Source organism: Schistocerca nitens, chromosome 12, assembly GCF_023898315.1.
Source record: "Schistocerca nitens isolate TAMUIC-IGC-003100 chromosome 12, iqSchNite1.1, whole genome shotgun sequence".
In the NCBI taxonomy this organism is placed as follows: Eukaryota; Metazoa; Arthropoda; class Insecta; order Orthoptera; family Acrididae; genus Schistocerca; species Schistocerca nitens.
Window position 1 is genome coordinate 150,103,586 of NC_064625.1, and position 20,025 is coordinate 150,123,610.

Below are 20,025 nucleotides of genomic sequence, written 5' to 3' on the forward strand. Positions count from 1 at the left end.
TCATTTATTACCCAAAATATACAAGCCTAACGGCAATCTGACTGCTATACAGTGACCACATGGCTTCAAATAATTAACACAAAAGAATGCCCCTGAATTGCAAGACATCCTAACAATAACCCGTACTTTTTCATATCGATACGTCTCCTCAGTGCAGCACTCCGTGAAGTCATTCCCCAAGAAAACTTCCAGCACGATTGAACGTATTCCTGCGAGTGGAAGCTGTCATCAAGACTAAGGGTAGGCCAACACCATATTGAATTCCAGCATTACCTCTGGAGGGCGTGACGAACATGTACGTCATTTCAGCCAGGTGTCCGGATACTTATGATCACATATCCTTTCTAAAAAATTATGCCATTTTTATTAGAAATATTTCTTGTATATGTTGGCCTCTAGATTCATACCCATTCAAATCACTACCATGACTGTGCTTCAGTAGATGCAGTTGTTGTTGTTGTTGTGGTCTTCAGTCCTGAGACTGGTTTGATGCAACTCTCCATGCTACTCTATCCTGTGCAAGCTTCTTCATCTCCCAGTACCTACTGCAACCTACATCCTTCTGAATCTGCTTAGTGTATTCATCTCTTGGTCTCCCTCTACGATTTTTACCCTCCACGCTGCCCTCCAATGCTAAATTTGTGATCCCTTGATGCCTCAAAACATGTCCTACCAACCGATCCCTTCTTCTAGTCAAGTTGTGCCACAAACTTCTCTTCTCCCCAATCCTATTCAATATCTCCTCATTAGTTACGTGATCTACCCACCTTATCTTCAGCATTCTTCTGTAGCACCACATTTCAAAAGCTTCTATTCTCTTCTTGTCCAAACTAGTTATCGTCCATGTTTCACTTCCATACATGGCTACACTCCATACAAATACTTTCAGAAACGACTTCCTCACACTTAAATCTATACTCGACGTTAACAAATTTCTCTTCTTCAGAAACGATTTCCTAGCCATTGCCAGTCTACATTTTATATCCTCTCTACTTCGACCATCATCAGTTATTTTACTCCCTAAATAGCAAAACTTCTTTACTACTTTAAGTTGTCTCATTCCCTAATTTAATTCCCTCAGCATCACCCGATTTAATTTGACTACATTCCATTATCCTCGTTTTGCTTTTGTTGATGTTCATCTTATATCCTCCTTTCAAGACACTGTCCATTCCGTTCAACTGCTCTTCCAAGTCGTTTGATGTCTCTGACAGAATTACAATGTCATCGGCGAACCTAATCATACAGTAAAGCTGCATGTCCTCGGGAAAAATTACGGCTGTAGTTTCCCCTTGCTTTCATCCGTTCGCAGTACCAGCACAGCAAGGCCGTTTTGGTTAATGTTACAAGGCCAGATCAGTCAATCATCCAGACTGTTGCCCCTGCAACTACTGAAAAGGCTGCTGCCCCTCTTCAGGAACCACACGTTTGTCTGGCCTCTCAACAGATACCCCTCCGTTGTGGTTGCACCTACGGTACGGCCATCTGTATCGCTGAGGCACGCAAGCCTCCCCACCAACGGCAAGGTCCATGGTTCATGGAGGGATGCAGTATGTTATGATAAACAGGTCACAAAATTTTATGTAGTTATCACAAGTAGTCTCTGATATGTATCACTTCTGTGGGATGCCACTCGCGTATTTTAATATAGCCACACGAGAAGACTACATGCTTTATACAACACCTTCTGATACAGCAAAGTACATGATCAAACACAGTGTTATTTGTGGCACGTGTCTGTGCCTCATGGCCGCCCGAAGTGGCCGAGCGGTTCTAGGCGCTACAGTCTGGAACCGCGCGACCGCTACGGTCGCAGGTTCGAATCCTGCCTCGGGCATGGATGTGTGTGATGTCCTTAGGTTAGTTAAGTTTAAGTAGTTCTAAGTTCTAGGGGACTGATGACCTCAGCTGGTGAGTCCCATAGTGCTCAGAGCCATTTTTTTGTGCCTCATGACTACCGGAGCGAATCTTTTAATACTGAATACTGGCAAACACATCATGCATGGGGGTGCCTCTCAGTTTGTCGTGAATTTCGGTCCGACCAGCTGCCTAATCCAGAGTGACGAACAGGAACTTAAATAAAAATTGGAAATACATCCTACGACAGAGAACACGTCTGTTCTTCTCGACTGCCTAATCCAGAGTGACGAACAGCCCGAAACACTTCGCGCGCCATACCTGAAAAGGCGTGACCCGAACGATTCCGCGGTGCTTCGTCTGCAATTTCGTCAGTCTTTTGTTTTTGATTTAAATTGTTTTTAATAATTATAAAATGACTAATTGATAGTCAGCTGTTGAGAGGTATTTATATTAAAAAGTGAAGTCATTCCAATGAGTAGTTTAACTAATAGTAATAACTATACTTAAACGTTTTGGCGCCCTTGCTCCGAACACAGCAGCCAATCACAGAGCAGTAGCATTATGCAGGCGGTCTTTCTCACTGGAATGGTACCGAATCTAACATCTGTCACGGGCACCTCACACCACGTTTCGTCATCTATATACTTCTTGCATCTCCACTGCTCTGGGAACAGCTCCTTGGAGCCTAATATGATGGCTGACGAAGCCAGAAATACACTACTGGCCATTAAAATTGCCACACCACGCAGGTGACGTGCTACAGACGCGAAATTTAACCGACAGGAACAAGATGCAGCGATATGCTAATGATTAGCTTTTCAGACCATTCACACAAGGTTGGCGCCGGTAGCGACACCTACAACGTGCTGACATGAGGAAAGTTTCCAACCGATTTCTCATACACAAACAGCAATTGACCAGCTTTGCCCGGTGAAAAGTTGTAAGGAGGAGAAAAGCGTACCATCACCTTTCCGACTTTGATAAAGGTCGGATTGTAGCCTATCACGATTGCGGTTTATCGTATCGCGACATTGCTGCTCGCGTTGATCGAGATCCAATGACTATTAGCAAAATATGGAATCGGTGCATTCACGAGGGTAATACGGAACGCCGTGCTGGATTCCAACGGCCTCGTATCACTAGCAGTCGAGATGACAGGCATCTTATCCGCATGGCTGTAACGGATTGTGCAGCCACGTCTCGATCCCTGAGTCAACAGATGGGGAAGTTTGCAAGACAACAACCATCTGCACGAACAGTTCGACGACGTTTGCCTCAGCACGGACTATCAGCTCGGAGACCATGGCTGCGGTTACCCTTGACGCTGCATCACAGACAGGAGCGCCTGCGATGGTGTACTCGACGACGAACCTGGGTGCACGAATGGCAAAAGGTCATTTTTTCGGATGAATGTAGGTTCTGTTTACAGCATCATGATGGTCGCATCCGTGTTTGGCGACATCACGGTGAACGTACATTGGAAGCGTGTATTCGTCATCGCCATACTGGAGTATCACCCGGCGTGATGGTATGGGGTGCCGTTGGTTACACGCCTCGGTCACCTCTTGTTCGCATTGACGGCACTTTGAACAGTGGACGTTACATTTCAGATGTGTTACGACCTGTGGCTCTACCCTTCATTCGATCCCTGCGAAACCCTACATTTCAGCAGGATAATGCACGACCGCATGTTGCAGGTCCTGTACGGGCCTTTCTGGATATAGAAAATTATCCAGATCTTTCACCAACTGAAAACGTCTGGTCAATGGTGGCCGAGCAACAATAAGCCAGTCACTACTCTTGATGAACTGTGGTATCGTGTTGAAGCTGCATGGACAGCTGTACTTGTACACGGCATCCAAACTCTGTTTGACTCAATGCCCAGGTGTATCAAGGCCGCTATTACGGCCAGAGGTGGTTGTTCTGGGTACTGATTTCTCAGGGTCTATGTACCCAAATTGTGTGAAAATGTAATCACATGTTAGTTCTAGTATAATCTATTTGTCCAATGAATATCCGTTTGTCACCTGCATTTCTTCTTGGTGTAGCAGTTTTAATGGCCAGTAGTGTATTACAATGTCTAAAATATAAATAGGACCTACTTCCAAGAGCTTAACAACACCAATCTAAGTGCGCTATGGCTTCTGACCGATCACTGCGTTTGTGTTTGTTTACATCAGGTTTATTCTTATGATGAACGGATTATAGCATTTGATTCAGTATGCAGACCTTTCAAGATGCTCAACTAACTCCAGTGGCAGACGCTACGGGAGAGGCGTTGTGTCTGGTGGAGAGGATGATTTTCCGAGACTGTACGTCCCAGGAGGAGCGGGCTGACATGTTAGTTCTTCCCACACACGTCTCGAGAAACTGCGAGCTCATATCAAAGTCTGTCTGCCGACAGTCATTCTTGCCTCGCATCATTCGCGAACGGAACAGGAAGTGGCAAGGTGGGGGGTGAGGAGGGGAGAGGTTGTAAGGTAATGGTACTAGAAGTACCCTCCGCCATATGTCGTAATTTAGTCGTAGCTTGCTGGGAACAGATGTAGCGTGAGGAGTAGATAGGAACGGATGTAGGTTGTGAGCGGGCAGGCGTAGGTAGGCCGTCCTGGACAGAGGCAGCGGGCAGCGAGAGGCAACCTGGCCAGTTACGGCTAAATGCGATGATTGCTGCTGACGTCACGGCCTACCGGCCTCCCAACCTGGCCCCGGTACAGGGGGGCCCGCAAGTGCGCTACCTAGCGCGGCCGCTGCCTCGTACACACGTGCGATCACCGACGGCGGTGGCCTAACCGGTTACTTTCCAGTAACAGTAACTAAAGTTAATGTTACTTTTCGTTAACTGGTATTTTTACTTGTGATTTGCAACAATTTTCAATAACACTTTACGAATTCACAGCTCGCAGTCTTCCGCACTCCAACTTCAAAACGTCCCTTCTACAGGTAGAGTCAGGAGAAAAGTTACCGAATTTGAGGGGTACTGGTGATTTTGAACAAAAAACTTCATGTAGACGTATGCCCTCTTCCGAATGGCTTCCGAGCTAGAGCACGCTTTATGTATATTATTATTTATTTTACGTATTGTTCAAACATTATCATTGTTTACGACGTACCGCAGTAGTGTAGAAGAAATTGAGACGAACGATTTGCTATAGGACACTTGTGGTCTAACAAGTCGGGAAGCCGGCCGCTGTGGCCGACCGGTTCTAGGCGCTTCAGTCTGGAACCGAGCGACCGCTACGGTCGCAGGTTCGAATCCTGCCTCGGGCATGGATGTGTGTGATGTCCTTAGGTTAGTTAGGCTTAAGTAGTTCTATTTGAACCATTTGAACCAAGTCCGGAAACTACTCCAAATTGGCTCCCAAAAACTACCTAAGCTATAGCGTATGCACGTTGTGCTAGATTTGAGCTCTCTTCGCCTAAAATATTAGCCCTACAGAATAAACGAACAAAACCTTTTTTGTACGAAACTTACTGTAGTTTAATTTTAACCTGTGTAACGTCACCGGTTTCTCTAGCTGGTAGTTGATAGATTAGTATTGATCGGCCCTGGCTAAAACTCGGCGAAGTCGGTAGAGCGATGATACTGTTATTAGGTAAAGACGACGCTACAAAAAACAGCGCTGAACTGAACTCTCGACGTGTGCGTGATATTTAGTTCAACAATTGTGACCAATGTTACGCTACTCGTCGTAATTGACTCGTCTATATTCGATGGTTTAACAGTTGCTATAAAAATATTAATGATAAGTTCAATATAGTTTCACCGACACCAACCTCCCCATAGTTTGGTTGTAATTTCAAATCGCTAATAAGTCGTAACATTGCGATTGCTTCCTAACGTCAAAGAGTTTCTATATATGCTCCGAGCGCTACAGTCAAATATTATCGCAGCACCCAAAAGGTCACAGTTATGTCTCTAAACAATTTCGTAAATTGGAATCACAAATGCGGAAATTGGCACGAAAGGGTGATTTATTTCACAATAACCATCACTTCCTAATAAGGCCGTGAGGAAGAAGCTTTCCCAAGTGGGGGTGGTGGTGGTGGTGGGGGGGGGGGGGGGGGGCAATTTACAAATTATCTGCTTTAGAACTATTCCCAAGATCCAGAGTCCATTTGCAATTACGAATGAAGTTAATTGTCTATCACTGTTCAGTGCCTAACTAGAGCTGAGTTCGAGTTATCTAATTAAAATGTTCACTTCAGTCTAATATAAGGTACTCCTCTATCTGAACTCTAAACGATTTTATAGTTGAAGACAATGATTCGTTTCAGTGCGTCGTAGTAGATCGCAATTATCCATCCTCGAAAAACAATCTAACCGCGCCTACATATACGAGTATTCAAATAAGTCTGACCAACTTCGGCTAACTCTCGCAACGTAGTGACAATGGATCAAATTCTCCTTAGCCATTACTCACGATTCTCAGACAGTGCTTTGAGATCGTTGGTTCTACTTCGATAATTTTAATTATAATGATTTCGCGATTTACTATGATTTTGAGTTTGAGTTTACTGAGATTTTATCTTTCTTTTGTAAGTTGATAAATTAGTGGCCGGCCGGAGTGGCCGTGCGGTTCTCGGCGCTGTAGTCTGGAACTGCGCCACCGCTACGGTCGCAGGTTCGAATCCTGCCTCGGGCATGGAAGTGTGTGATGTCGTTAGGCTAGTTAGGTTTAAGTAGTTCTAAGTTCTAGGGGACTGATGACCTCAGCAGTTAAGTCCCACAGTGGTCAGAGCCATTTGAACCATTTTGATAAATTACTAAGTATAAGGTTCTTGTTTCAATTACTGACTATTATCCAAGTAAGAGTGTTAAATGGAACTTCGGTTACTTGTTCACTTTTCATGGAATTTGGAACTTGTTTTGGGGAAATTTTTGGGGTATTGGTTGCTATTTTTTCTTTTTTCATTTTTCGTCCGAGGAAGTGGCATTAAACCTGCCACACGCTATAGCAAGAGACCGCAGTTTTCGAATTATTTAAGAAAGACGTACAAAACTGACATATCCCAGTATATAATTTGACTAAATTAAACTTCCTACAAAAAGGATCTGTTCATTTATTTCTGTAGGATTACTAATTCGCCCGTAGCGAGCGAATGAATGTGAAAATCTCGCGCGTGGTTTTTGAAGGCCAGTTATAACATTGCCGGTTGCATACAACGACATCGGTAGGGGCAGCTCAATCACCCTCAGTGTACATATAAAAATAAAAAAGTAGTTGCCGCATGTATGAAAGAACATTACGTGTGAATGGTTCGACCGATTTGGCTGATATTTTTTTGTTGTGTTCGTAATTGTCAGGACAAGATTGGAGTGAAAGAAAATTTTTGGAAAATCCACCGGAAAATTCAGAAACTTGGATGGTGTTTTTGTATGCAACTCTCAATGAAAGAAATGCGACTGTCGATTTGATAGTTTTGCCGTCACATGTTTTCGTAAAAAAAAAGAGTGACGTTCCGTTTGACAGTTCTGCTCTCACATGTTTCCATAAAAGCAACAAATTCCGCATTCAATATTGATGTTTTGCGAAATATAATACAACTGAAAGCGATATTTCAGTGTGTTATCGGTGATTATCATATCTTTTGGGTGTCGCAAAGATGGAATTCACGCCAGTTCCTGGTTATTTGGTGTGTTGCAAACATTCAACTGATTTCAGTTCGTGGTTTATTTCTCTGGAAAAAAAAGAAGAAATCCACCAGTGAAGCGTCGAAATATCGGCGGCGTAGGTACAACGCAAGGCAACGACATGATCATCGGGTCAGTAATACGGACAAAGAGCGTAGACACTGTTTTGAGGCAAATCGAATAAGAATTTCTCAAGCGCGACTCATTATGACTCCGCAACAACGGATACAGCCGATTTCAACTCACTCGGTTGGGAAAAATGGCTCTAAGCACTATGGGGCTTAACATCTGAGGTCATCAGTCCCATAGACTTAGTACTACTTAAACTTAACTATATGGATAAGAATACACACACACACAACGTGCACGAACTAAACACTGCGGAAGTTAGAGTCATTCTTAGGGCGACTTTTCAAGTGGCCATCCAGTGGGGTGGGTGAGTTGTTTCGCACTGCATTTGGTACAGAGCCTGACTCATAACGAGCGTTTCCGTAGAATTGGTTGATTCGGGTGAGGGGACCGAACAGCGAGATCATCGGCTCCATCGCAGGACAGGGAAGGAAGTGCGCCAACGGGCTTGGCGCGGTGGTAACAGCGGTTCCCGTCACATCACCGAAGTTAAGCGCTGTCGGCCTGGGCTAGCACTTGGGTGGGTGACCATCCGGTCAGCCAAGCGCTGTTGGCAAGCGGGGTGCACTCAGCCCTTGTGAGGCAAACTGAGGAGCTACTTGACTGAGAAGTGGCGGCTCCGGTCTCGAAGACTGACATACGGCCGGGAGAGCAGTGTGCTGACCACATGCCCCTCCATATCCACATCCAGTGACGCATGTGGGCTGAGGGTGACCCGGCGGTCGCTCGGTTCCGTTGGGCTTTCATGGCCTGTTCGGACGGAATTTAGTTTAGTTTAGTTTGGGGAAGAAAGTTGGCCGTGCCCATCCACAGGAACCGCCCCGGCGTTTGCCTGAAGCGATTTAGGGAAATCACCGAAAAAATAAATCAGGATGGCCGGACGCGGGTTTGAACCGTCGTCCTCCAGAATCCGAGTCCAGTGTGCTAACCATTGCGCAACCTTGCTCGGTGTTTCCATAGAACGACGACTCTTGGGGTGCAAGTAGGTCGTGACTTGAGGTCAAGTAACGGATGACTGGAAGAGAAAGGTCCTGGACTTTTAGTCCACGTTGTATCGCCTCCCAGGGCGTTTTCCTGTTACGGGCCTTTGCATCGCTGATGAGAGGTTTTGGAATTGCAACTCGCCCTGCAGTTCCCTGCTGCCCGCATCTCGTGGTCGTGCGGTAGCGTTCTCGCTTCCCACGCCCGGGTTCCCGGGTTCGATTCCCGGCGGGGTCAGGGATTTTCTCTGCCTCGTGATGGCTGGGTGTTGTGTGCTGTCCTTAGGTTAGTTAGGTTTAAGTAGTTCTCAGTTCTAGTGGACTGATGACCATAGATGTTAAGTCCCATAGTGCTCAGAGCCATTTGAACCATTTTTGCAGTTCCCTGTTTCCGTTCTAGAGCTCCGCTCGTACTGTTGTTTTGCTAACAGGCGGCGCGAGTTCGAGCATTCAAGTTTCTCAGTCACCGTTGGTTATTTTATTTTTTGTCACAATCCTTTTCAAAGATTGTCCATGACAATCATCCAATACACACACCGTCCGCGTTGTGATTTACCAGATGATATGTTTCCGCTTTCAAAAAATGGTTCAAATGGCTCTGAGCACTATGGGACTTTACATCTGAGGTCATCAGTCCCATAGACTTAGAACTACTTAAATCTAACAACCTAAGCACATCACATACATCCATGTCCGGGGCAGGATTCGAACCTGCGACCGTAGCGGTCGCGCGGTTCCAGACTGAAGCGCCTAGAACCGCTCGGCCACTCCGGCCGGCGTTTCCGCTTTTCCTGTATGCGATGTACGTTCAAATGGTTCAAATGGCTCTGAGCACTATGGGACTCAACTGCTGTGGTCATAAGTCCCCTAGAACTTAGAACTACTTATTCCTAACTAACCTAAGGACAGCACACAACACCCAGCCATCACGAGGCAGAGAAAATCCCTGACCCCGCCGGGAATCGAACCCGGGAACCCGGGCGTGGGAAGCGAGAACGCTACCGCACGACCACGAGATGCGGGCTGCGATGTAAGTCTTCAACACGTTGCCTCTTGGAAGATCACACACTTCGTCTCCCTTGGCTACGGAAGCACCCACCATAGATGCACTAACAATTTGCCCACGTTGGAATTTACTTACCTGTGACATAACGCACTCACAAATACCCAGAACACCTTTCTGTGCACGGCTGACACTTGAAACTTAGTAAGGGAACTGCACAGGATTCATACGTGGTGAAACACAACAGCGCAACCTGCGGACTTAGGTAGCATCTGCATTTACGTATGAGCATGCATTCCACCCCACGTACAGCTTTTAGTGTATCTCTATATATTGAAGGCAATGTCCTAACTGACTGGCTGACTAACTCATCATAGCCCAGCCCAAATCGCTGAGCATGGAAACTTGAAATTTGGAGAAGATATTGATCTTATAGCGCAGGTGTCATTTAAAAGGGACTTTTTTTTCGAAATTCCAATACTAACGGGGTGAAATAGGTTATAATGTTCATTTTTTGAAAAATGTCGCAATTTTGGAGTTTGACCCATGAAAATTGGTATTTGGCTTCTCGGTCAGAAATAAAGATATACACGTTGCAGCATTTTTTAAAACTTAACTCTAAGGGTACAAAATAATGAGTGAAAGAATTTTTTGAAAATATATCATTATCGAAGAACTACTAAAGCATACTTAAAGGTAGATCTGTGAACACTGGTATTTCACATCACGTTTACAGATCAAAAAATACGTGTTTCAATGTTTTTGGAAATTCAACTCCTATGGGAGTGAAACTGGGGATGGGAGTTTTTATGGAAATATTTCACTGTCCAAGCATTTTTAGCTAAATTTATGAAATATTGTATTTGGCTTCTCTATTAGAAATAAAACATACACATATCACTGTTATTGGAGATTCAACGCCTAGGGGGAGAGAAATGGGGGGGGGGGGTGAAACGTTTTATTAAAAATTTCATTGCGAAAGCATTTTTAAGGCTAAATCTTTCAAATTTGGAGTGTGGTTTTTGGGTCAGAGATGAAAAAAGAACCACGTGTTTCACTGTTTTGCGAAATTCAACCCGTAAGGGGGTGAAATAGGGCCAGACTGATTCACTGACTGGTTATCGCCAGCCCAAACCGCTAACAATTGAAACTTGAACTTGGGAGAGGGCGCGGATCTTATATTGTAGGCGTTGCTTAAGAAGGGATGGTCTGAAATTTCGCTCCTAAGGGGGTGAGATAGGGGATGAAAGACTTTTTGAAAGTATGGCGGTATTAAGGAAATTTTGAAGCTAAAACTACGACAACTACTATTTGTTTCCTTAGTCAGAAAATAAAGAAAGTACCTGTTTCAGCATTTTTGGAAACTCAGCCACTAAGGGGGAAAACAGTGTGTGAAAGTTACTTTGAAAATAAATGATTGCTAAAGAAGTGCTAAATAATTGTTAAGGTTACATCTATGACGACTGCTGTTTGACTTCTTGGTTAGAAATTAAAAAAAAAAGGTGTTTAAGTGCTTCTGGAAATTCAACCCTTAAGGGAGTGCGATGTCGTATGAAAAGTTTTGAGACAATATTTCGTTACATTAAAAAAAAAAATTAATCTAGATTTACGAAAATTCGTATTCCACTTTTCTGTTAGATGTAAAGAAATACTTATTAGGGGATGAAAATTGCTATGGAAATATATCCACAAGAATGCAAAATGCATGATTAACAAGTACTTTGACCCCAGCTACCACAATCGTGTTTTTGGTGAGAAGTACGTTCGGAAAAGGCCTACATCTACAGCCACATTTATACTCCGCAAGCCACGCAACGGTGTATGGCGGAGGGCACTTTACGTGCCACTGTCATTACTTCCCTTTCCTGTTCCAGTCGCGTATGGTTCGCGGGAAGAACGACTGCCGGAAAGCCTCTGTGCGCGCTCGAATCTCTCTAATTTTACATTCGTGATCTCCTCGGGAGGTATAAATAGGGGGAGCAATATATTCGATACCTCATCCAGAAACGCACCCTCTCGAAACCTGGACAGCAAACTACACCGCGATGCAGAGCGCCTCTCTTGCAGAGTCTACCACTCGAGTTTGCTAAACATCTCCGTGACGCTATCACGCTTACCAAATAACCCTGTGACGACACGCGCCGCTCTTCTTTGGACCTTCTCTATCTCCTCTGTCAACACGACCAGGTACGGATACCACACTGATGAGCAATATTCAGGTATAGGTCGAACGAGTGTTTTGTAAGGCCATGCTTAGATGGGCTTAATTAGCGTGAATAGCTTAGGAAGCGTTGCAATTTGTGAACAACATAAAAATTCCATTAAAAAAATCTGCTAGTCTAAAATATATCCCTCGGCTCTTTACATAGCTGCGGAGTTGGGATAGGGGAACTGGTGCACCATTCCTCAACCTTTCCTGTGTGCAAATTTCAGTGGGAGCAGTTCATTGGACACCAGTCTCGCAGCGTTACTAATTTGTAAATCTAAGGGTATTCGGTGGCCTGTGCTGAACCGGATCACCTCTGGATCTCCGGCTGAAGCGGCGCCTCCGGTTAGACAGCTCCGCTGCTGCCTGGTACTTGTACGGTAGTCCGGCTGGTGGGAGCGAGTCACCAGGCGGCCGTATAGCCGGGCTATAAATAACGCCGCAATCTCGGCACGTCAAGGACGGCGTCCCCACGGCGACAATTGGGCGGGCGGCCGCCAATTGAGGGGGCGGTGCGTGGCTGAGAGAGCCTGCTGCCTGCGGCGGCACGCCACGCGCTGCGTGAGCCGGCACTGCACACCTTCCCACCTGCCCAGTGGGATCCACTCCCTGATCCAGCGGCGGTGTGCAGACAGCTCGTAACCGTAGATGCACTTCCGGGCAGCTACGCTATCGTCCGTGGCAGTTAAGAACGACATCTCGGTCGTTAACCCTTTGGCGACCAAGTCCGAACACAAAAAAAAAAAAAAAAAGAATGGCTCTGAGCGCTATGGTTCAAATGGCTCTGACCACTGTGGGACTGAACTGCTGTGGTTATCAGCCCCTAGAACTTAGAACTACTTAAACCTAACTAACCTAAGGACATCACACACATCCATACCCGAGGCAGGATTCGAACCTGCGACCGTAGCAGTCGCACGGCTCCGGACTGCGCGCCTAGAACCGCGAGACCACCGCGGCCGGCGGTCCGAATACAACCTGGACCACAACGCTGTGTTCACGACATTGCGTCCAAGTTTAGCTTCGGCCGCGATTTTATCGACGCGCGAGCCACCTGTCGCTCGAAAACTAGACTCATTTCTACGAAGACAATGTACGGATGTCTCATTAACTGTCCCTAGACAGGTGTTACCTTCTCTTGTCAATTACTTGAATTATTTCTCAAGCAACAGTAGCGAACACAACTACTGTCGCGAACAGCTGAGCCAAGAAGTCGTCACGTTGTCGTAATTTCTTGCGTGTACTCTTTATGTTTTACAGTTTGCTGCAATTCTGTTGATGACATGTTACAGACAAATACATTCCTATAGTTAAACAAGTTAAACATCTGAAGATGAGCATGACTGATGAAACCAGTAATGGCACTGAAATAAAGCTTTTTAAAAGTATTTTTGGCTAGTGCCACCTTAACAACCACAGATTTCGAGATAGAACACTGGTAAAGTCAGATACAAATGTTTTGTGTGTGATGGGAACTTTTAAAGGCAACACCTGTCAACAATGTGGGCACACCTAAGTACATCACACACATCCATGCCCGAGGCAGGATTCGAATCTGCGACCGTAGCAGTTCCAGACTGTAGCGCCTAGAACCGCTCAGAGCCATTTGAAACTTTTCAACCTATGGCGGCGCCATCTAGTGGGCCAACCATGGCGCCATCTGGTTTCCCCCTTCAAGCTAGACGAGTTTCGTTCTTTGTAGTTTTTTCGTTTGACGCTTATTTCGTGAGATATTTGGCCCGGTCACAATCAATGGAGCACCCTGTATATGTAAAACAGGGTGTATGATCGATTTCAACCAAATTTCGTACACATAGTGCTTGCTATATGAGAACCATTACTGTGTGTGAAACTTCTTAGCTCCCATAGGAGCAGAGATAGGGAAGAATGCGTTTCCAATCCATGACATGTAGGCTGCTCTGCACGTCATGCATGTTATACCAGTAGTATTGGTATGCCCTACAGGGCTACATGTGTAGATGGGCACAGCTAAACAGAAAGAGGAGCCAGGGAAGAGATGAACAGTGAGAGAGGAGACAGGATGAGGTGGACAGAGGAAGGGCGAGGAGGAGATTGACAGAGAGTGGGGAAGAGGGGAAGGACATAGAGGCAGCAGAAGGGGAGACAGACAGAGAGACAGTGGAGGAGGAGGTGGACAGACCATGGTACATGTATTAAATGAACTGTGGATACACATCTGTGGCGGCAAGAGGCGCCAACGGTCGATATAGCGTAAGCAAAGTGCCCAGGTGGGGACGCTCGGGACAACTTTCAAGTGTTGTCGACTACGAAACATAGACAATATCAGTCAACGTAGCACCAGCAACACAGAGGCATTTCCACAGAGACGTTCACAAATTCGTCTCGCCTCACCTCATATAATTAACAGAAAATAACATTCAATAAAATACGGATTGAGTGGACACTGTCAGAATTTCCAGACTCTTGAACAGTTGTGGACAAGAGGTTCGCAAACGTGCGCCACATGTTGCAAGAAATGCGCGTTTCTAAGCGAAAATACACTTTGAGGGTGGGATGAGTAACTGCAGAATGTAATGTCGTCTGTCATAAGGGCGTGGAAATAAGAAAAGTAATTTGCGTGTTGGCCTCTCACTACAGACACTCTTGGAATGATAAATACAGCACCATTTACAGGGTGTTTCAAAAATGACCGGTATATTTGAAACGGCAATAAAAACTAAACGAGCAGCGATAGAAATACACCGTTTGTTGCAATATGCTTGGGACAACAGTACATTTTCAGGCGGACAAACTTTCGAAATTACAGTAGTTACAATTTTCAACAACAGATGGCGCTGCAAGTGGTGTGAAAGATATAGAAGACAACGCAGTCTGTGGGTGCGCCATTCTGTACGTCGTCTTTCTGCTGTAAGCGTGTGCTGTTCACAACGTGCAAGTGTGCTGTAGACAACATGGTTTATTCCTTAGAACAGAGGATTTTTCTGGTGTTGGAATTCCACCGCCTAGAACACAGTGTTGTTGCAACAAGACGAAGTTTTCAACGGAGGTTTAATGTAACCAAAGGACCGAAAAGCGATACAATAAAGGATCTGTTTGAAAAATTTCAACGGACTGGGAACGTGACGGATGAACGTGCTGGAAGGGTAGGGCGACCGCGTACGGCAACCAGAGAGGGCAACGCGCAGCTAGTGCAGCAGGTGATCCGACAGCGGCCTCGGGTTTCCGTTCGCCGTGTTGCAGCTGCGGTCCAAATGACGCCAACGTCCACGTATCGTCTCATGCGCCAGAGTTTACACCTCTATCCATACAAAATTCAAACGCGGCAACCCCGCAGCGCCGCTACCATTGCTGCACGAGAGACATTCGCTAACGATATAGTGCACAGGATTGATGACGGCGATATGCATGTGGGCAGCATTTGGTTTACTGACGAAGCTTATTTTTACCTGGACGGCTTCGTCAATAAACAGAACTGGCGCATATGGGGAACCGAAAAGCCCCATGTTGCAGTCCCATCGTCCCTGCACCCTCAAAAAGTACTGGTCTGGGCCGCCATTTCTTCCAAAGGAATCATTGGCCCATTTTTCAGATCCGAAACGATTACTGCATCACGCTATCTGGGCATTCTTCGTGAATTTGTGGCGGTACAAACTGCCTAGACGACACTGCGAACACCTCGTGGTTTATGCAAGATGGCGCCCGGCCACATCGCACGGCCGACGTCTTCAATTTCCTGAATGAATATTTCGATGATCGTGTGATTGCTTTGGGCTATCCGAAACATACAGGAGGCGGCGTGGATTGGCCTCCCTATTCGCCAGACATGAACCCCTGTGACTTCTTTCTGTGGGGACACTTGAAAGACCAGGTGTACCGCCAGAATCCAGAAACAATTGAACAGCTGAAGCAGTACATCTCATCTGCATGTGAAGCCATTCCGCCAGACACGTTGTCAAAGGTTTCGGCTAATTTCATTCAGAGACTACGCCATATTATTGCTCCGCATGGTGGATATGTGTAAAATATCGCACTATAGAGTTTCCCAGACCGCAGCGCCATCTGTTGTTGAAAATTGTAACTACTGTAATTTCGAAAGTTTGTCCGCCTGAAAATGTACTGTTGTCCCAAGCATATTGCAACAAACGGTGTATTTCTATCGCTGCTCGTTTAGTTTTTATTGCCGTTTCAAATATACCGGTCATTTTTGAAACATCCTGTAATTTTTGAAGTAGAGCTGAATATGGGCCTTCCATGACAATACACGATCTCGACAAAAGTTTTCTGGGTGTGATACTGCGTGGTAATGCATAAAACTACTGCTGCTGGAGGAAAACCAACGTTTCGGCCAAAGTTGCAGCAGCCTTCTTCTGGATGTAGTTAGACCCAGAAGAACTTCTTAGCCCCATGGAGCAGAGATAGGGAAGAAAGCGTTTCCAATCCATGACATGTAGGCTGCTCTGCACATCATGCATGTTATACCAGTAGTAGTGGCATGGCTTACAGGGCTACATGTGTAGGTGGGTACAGCTAAGCCCAGGAGGAGGCCGCTGCAACCGTGGCAGCAGTAGTTTATGCATTATGACGCGGTACCATACCCAGAAAACGTTTATGTCGACTGACTCTGGCCGCGGTAGCCTACGCAATTATATTGACACACGATCTATTGAACACATAAGAATGTGGATTGGTGAGCCTCACTAATCATATGCTCATTATCTGCAATCAGAATGTCACTTTCAGATGAACTGTGTGTCAAAAACTGTAAGAAGTGGATCTTACTGCGGTTTAACATTCATTTATTTTCTACTAGCCACTGCACTATTCGATACATCGCCTATGTTACAGATACAGAGTGAGCACATGCGGCGTGTGCAACCAGCTGGCATCGCAACGTGAAAAGCAGTGGGTATTGCCTATAATAAGGCGTCGATCTGACAAGTGATACCAGAATAGATCTCCTAGAGTGTCATTTGCTAAGCCGGCCGCGGTGGTCTAGCAGGTTCTAGGAGCTCAGTCCGGAACCGAGGGACTGCTACGGTCGCAGGTTCGAATCCTGCCTCGGGCATGGATGTGTATGATGTCCTTAGGTTAGGTAGGTATAAGTAGTTCTAAGTTCTAGGGGACTGATGACCACAGATGTTAAGTCCCATAGTGCTCAGAGCCATTTTTTTTGTCATTTGCTATTTGCCATTCTTGCATGGCTGTACATTTAACACGGAATATACTGAACAGTTTCGTCTGAAGCAGTATATACGTTGAACGAACGCCAGGAATAGTGAAATACTAGCCATTTCTTAAACTTTTCTTATCGCTCTCCGCAGTTGAGATGACAGTGCGGCTGCCTGCCATGGCAAGGATCTGGGTTCTATTCCCAGTACTCCCAGGCAGTTTTCCTTGACGGGAAGACTGCAACGTGCTGTCTTAAGTCTAATAAGGCCAACTGGGGCACTGCTTCAGCACGCAGTACAGCGGCTCCAGGTCGCGAAAACTGACAATGACCAGGAGAGCGGTGTGCTGACCTGACGCCCTCCCACACTAAACTAAAACTAAACTGCGTCCGAACAGGCCTTGGAAGGCCCAACGGCACCGACCGGCCGCCGTGTCATCCTCAGCCCACAGGCGTCAGTGGATGCGGGATATGGAGGGGCATGTGGTCAGCACACTGCTACTTCTCAATCAAGTAGCTCCTCAGTTTGCCTCACAAGAGCTGAGTGCATCCCACTCGCCAACAGCGGTCGGCAGACCGGATGGTCACCCATCCAGGTACTAGCCCAGCCCGACAGCGCTTAACTTCGGCGATCTGACGGGAACCGGTGTTACCACTGCCGCAAGGCCATTGGCGACGCCCTCGCATAGCGCTTCCAAATACGCCACTGGCGTATGATGACACGGTGGGCGGTCGGTATCGATTGGTTCTCCAGGTCTTGTGGACGGAGTTTACATTTACATTTATAGTTTTCTTGATGTTCTAGAAATAATGGTGTGTATTGTGTGTATTAACCCTTTGTTGCCTGACGGTAGTTAAAAGTACCAGTAAGTTTTGACTCTCATTATTTTCTCGTGGTGCAGTTTCGTGATCTGAGAGCCTGTCGGTACGTAACAGTAACTCTGATCTACTGTTTCATAGATGTTATTGTGCAATACATAGACCTCTCTGGCGGTCAGAGCTTGAAATTGTTTTTCGCGCGCTGCTGTGAAAACAGAAGATTTTATGTCCTTGTTTCCACGGTATTGCCTGAATTTGTGCGCAGTTTATTGAAACTTCCGTTGAGTTTTCCATTGTACGTACTTACCTTCTTTGTTTTTTTATAATAGTTTGAAGCATTACGTTACAAGTGAATGAGATAAAGTGGAAAATATAAGGCGGACTTATTAGTACCGCCAGGTTGTGCGAACACTTTATTGTAGCAACAATGCGTTACCTCTCACTAGTTGTTCTGTCCACTTTTTCTCACACAGAAATCCGTAAGTACATTTGCCTGTGGAACAATTAGAACAAACAGGAAAGGTTTGCCAGGGAATTTACCTAAAGAAAAATGTCTAAATCAAATCACAGAGAGTCATCTTTAGACCTAACAGTATTTCAATGGAAGGAAAATAAAGTAGTGTATTTTGCGTCAAACTTTCATGGCACTGAACAGAGAGTAGTGACAAGAAAACAGAAAGATGGAACTAGTATGACTATACCATGTCCAGTTATTGTATGTGATTACAATAAAAACATGGGTGGTGTGGATCATGCAGACAGATTACGTTCAACTTATGGTCTTGACAAGCGATCAAAGAAATGGTGGCACCGTCTCTTCTGGGGAGCAATAGAAATTGCTTTTGTCAATGCTTACGTCATTTTCAGTTATCTACATGGGGCACTGCCACTGCTGGAATTCAGGCGTGCTGTGGCACTAGGGCTACTGTATGAACAGCAAGTGCCAAATCTCAAAAAGAGAAACTCTGGTAAAGATGAAATAACTCTCCCAAAGAGAAGGAAGGATAACTTTTCTGTTCTGAAGGATGTACGTCTTGGCAACCGAGGAAACCATTTTGTAGTGTTCAGTTGTAAAAGAGGACAATGCGAAATGTGTGCGAAAAATAAAATTCAGTCGAGACCACATTCACAATGTAGTACATGTAAAGTGTATTTGTGCTGAAATGAGAAAAAGAACTGTTTCCTACAATTTCATGAGGTATCACTAAATATGTGATATGTATATACTGTCAAAAATGTATAGCTAAGTTACTATGTATTGTGAAGTTGCTCTACAATAAATTTATGCGAAATTTAAAAAAAAAAATCAGAAATATCATATTTCTGTTAATTAATTTTCTAATGTAAAAATATTTAATATTTATGTGCAATAAAGTACAAGTTATAAAAATTGTAGCATTTTTCTGCGCATGTTGTGATTCTGTCCATGGAGTCTGACGGTACTTCTGAGTACCAGGAGAGAAAAAAAGTTGTGAAAAATAAAATAAAATTTTACAAGAAATTCTACCGTCATTTGAGGCCACAATAGCATAAATTCTGCAAAGAAAATGTTAAAAAGTAAATTTTTTCTTACGTCAGGAAACAAAGGGTTAAACCGCGGATCTAGAATCAATGGAGAGGCTCCGTCGCGCCATAGTCCTCAGTGGTTCACAACCCCACAACAGGCCACAGCAGTCCACCCACCCCACCGCCGCCCCACACCGAACCCAGGGTGACTGTGCGATTCGGCCCCCACTGGACTCCCCGGAACGTCTCACACCAGACAAGTGTAACCCAAATGTTTGCTTGGTAGAGTATGGTGTACGCGTACGCGGAGACAGTGTTTGAGCAGCAATCGCCGACGTAGTGTAACTGAGGCGGAGCAAGGGGAACCAGCCCGCATTCACCGAACCAGATGCAAAACCGCCTTAAAAACCAGCCAAAGGCTGGCCGGCTCACCGGACCTCGACACTAATCCACTCGGGAAGCAGCACGTTAGACCGCGCTGCTAGCCGGCCGGGCTAGCAAAAATAATGGTACTCCACCTGCTAAATGTTCCTTTTATTTTATACGTTCTGAAGCCATTTCAGTTTTTATTGTTTCCCGTCTCATCGGTGTAGTTAGTACCTTCCTACCTTTGAATATTTTTTTTTCGTCGTCGTGTGACAGTTTCTCAACAACTCGTTGTGCGGCTAGTAATTCTCTACTACATTAGCTAAATCAAGAAAAAATATTTCCCAGTATTCTTGGATGGTGCAGTCTGCT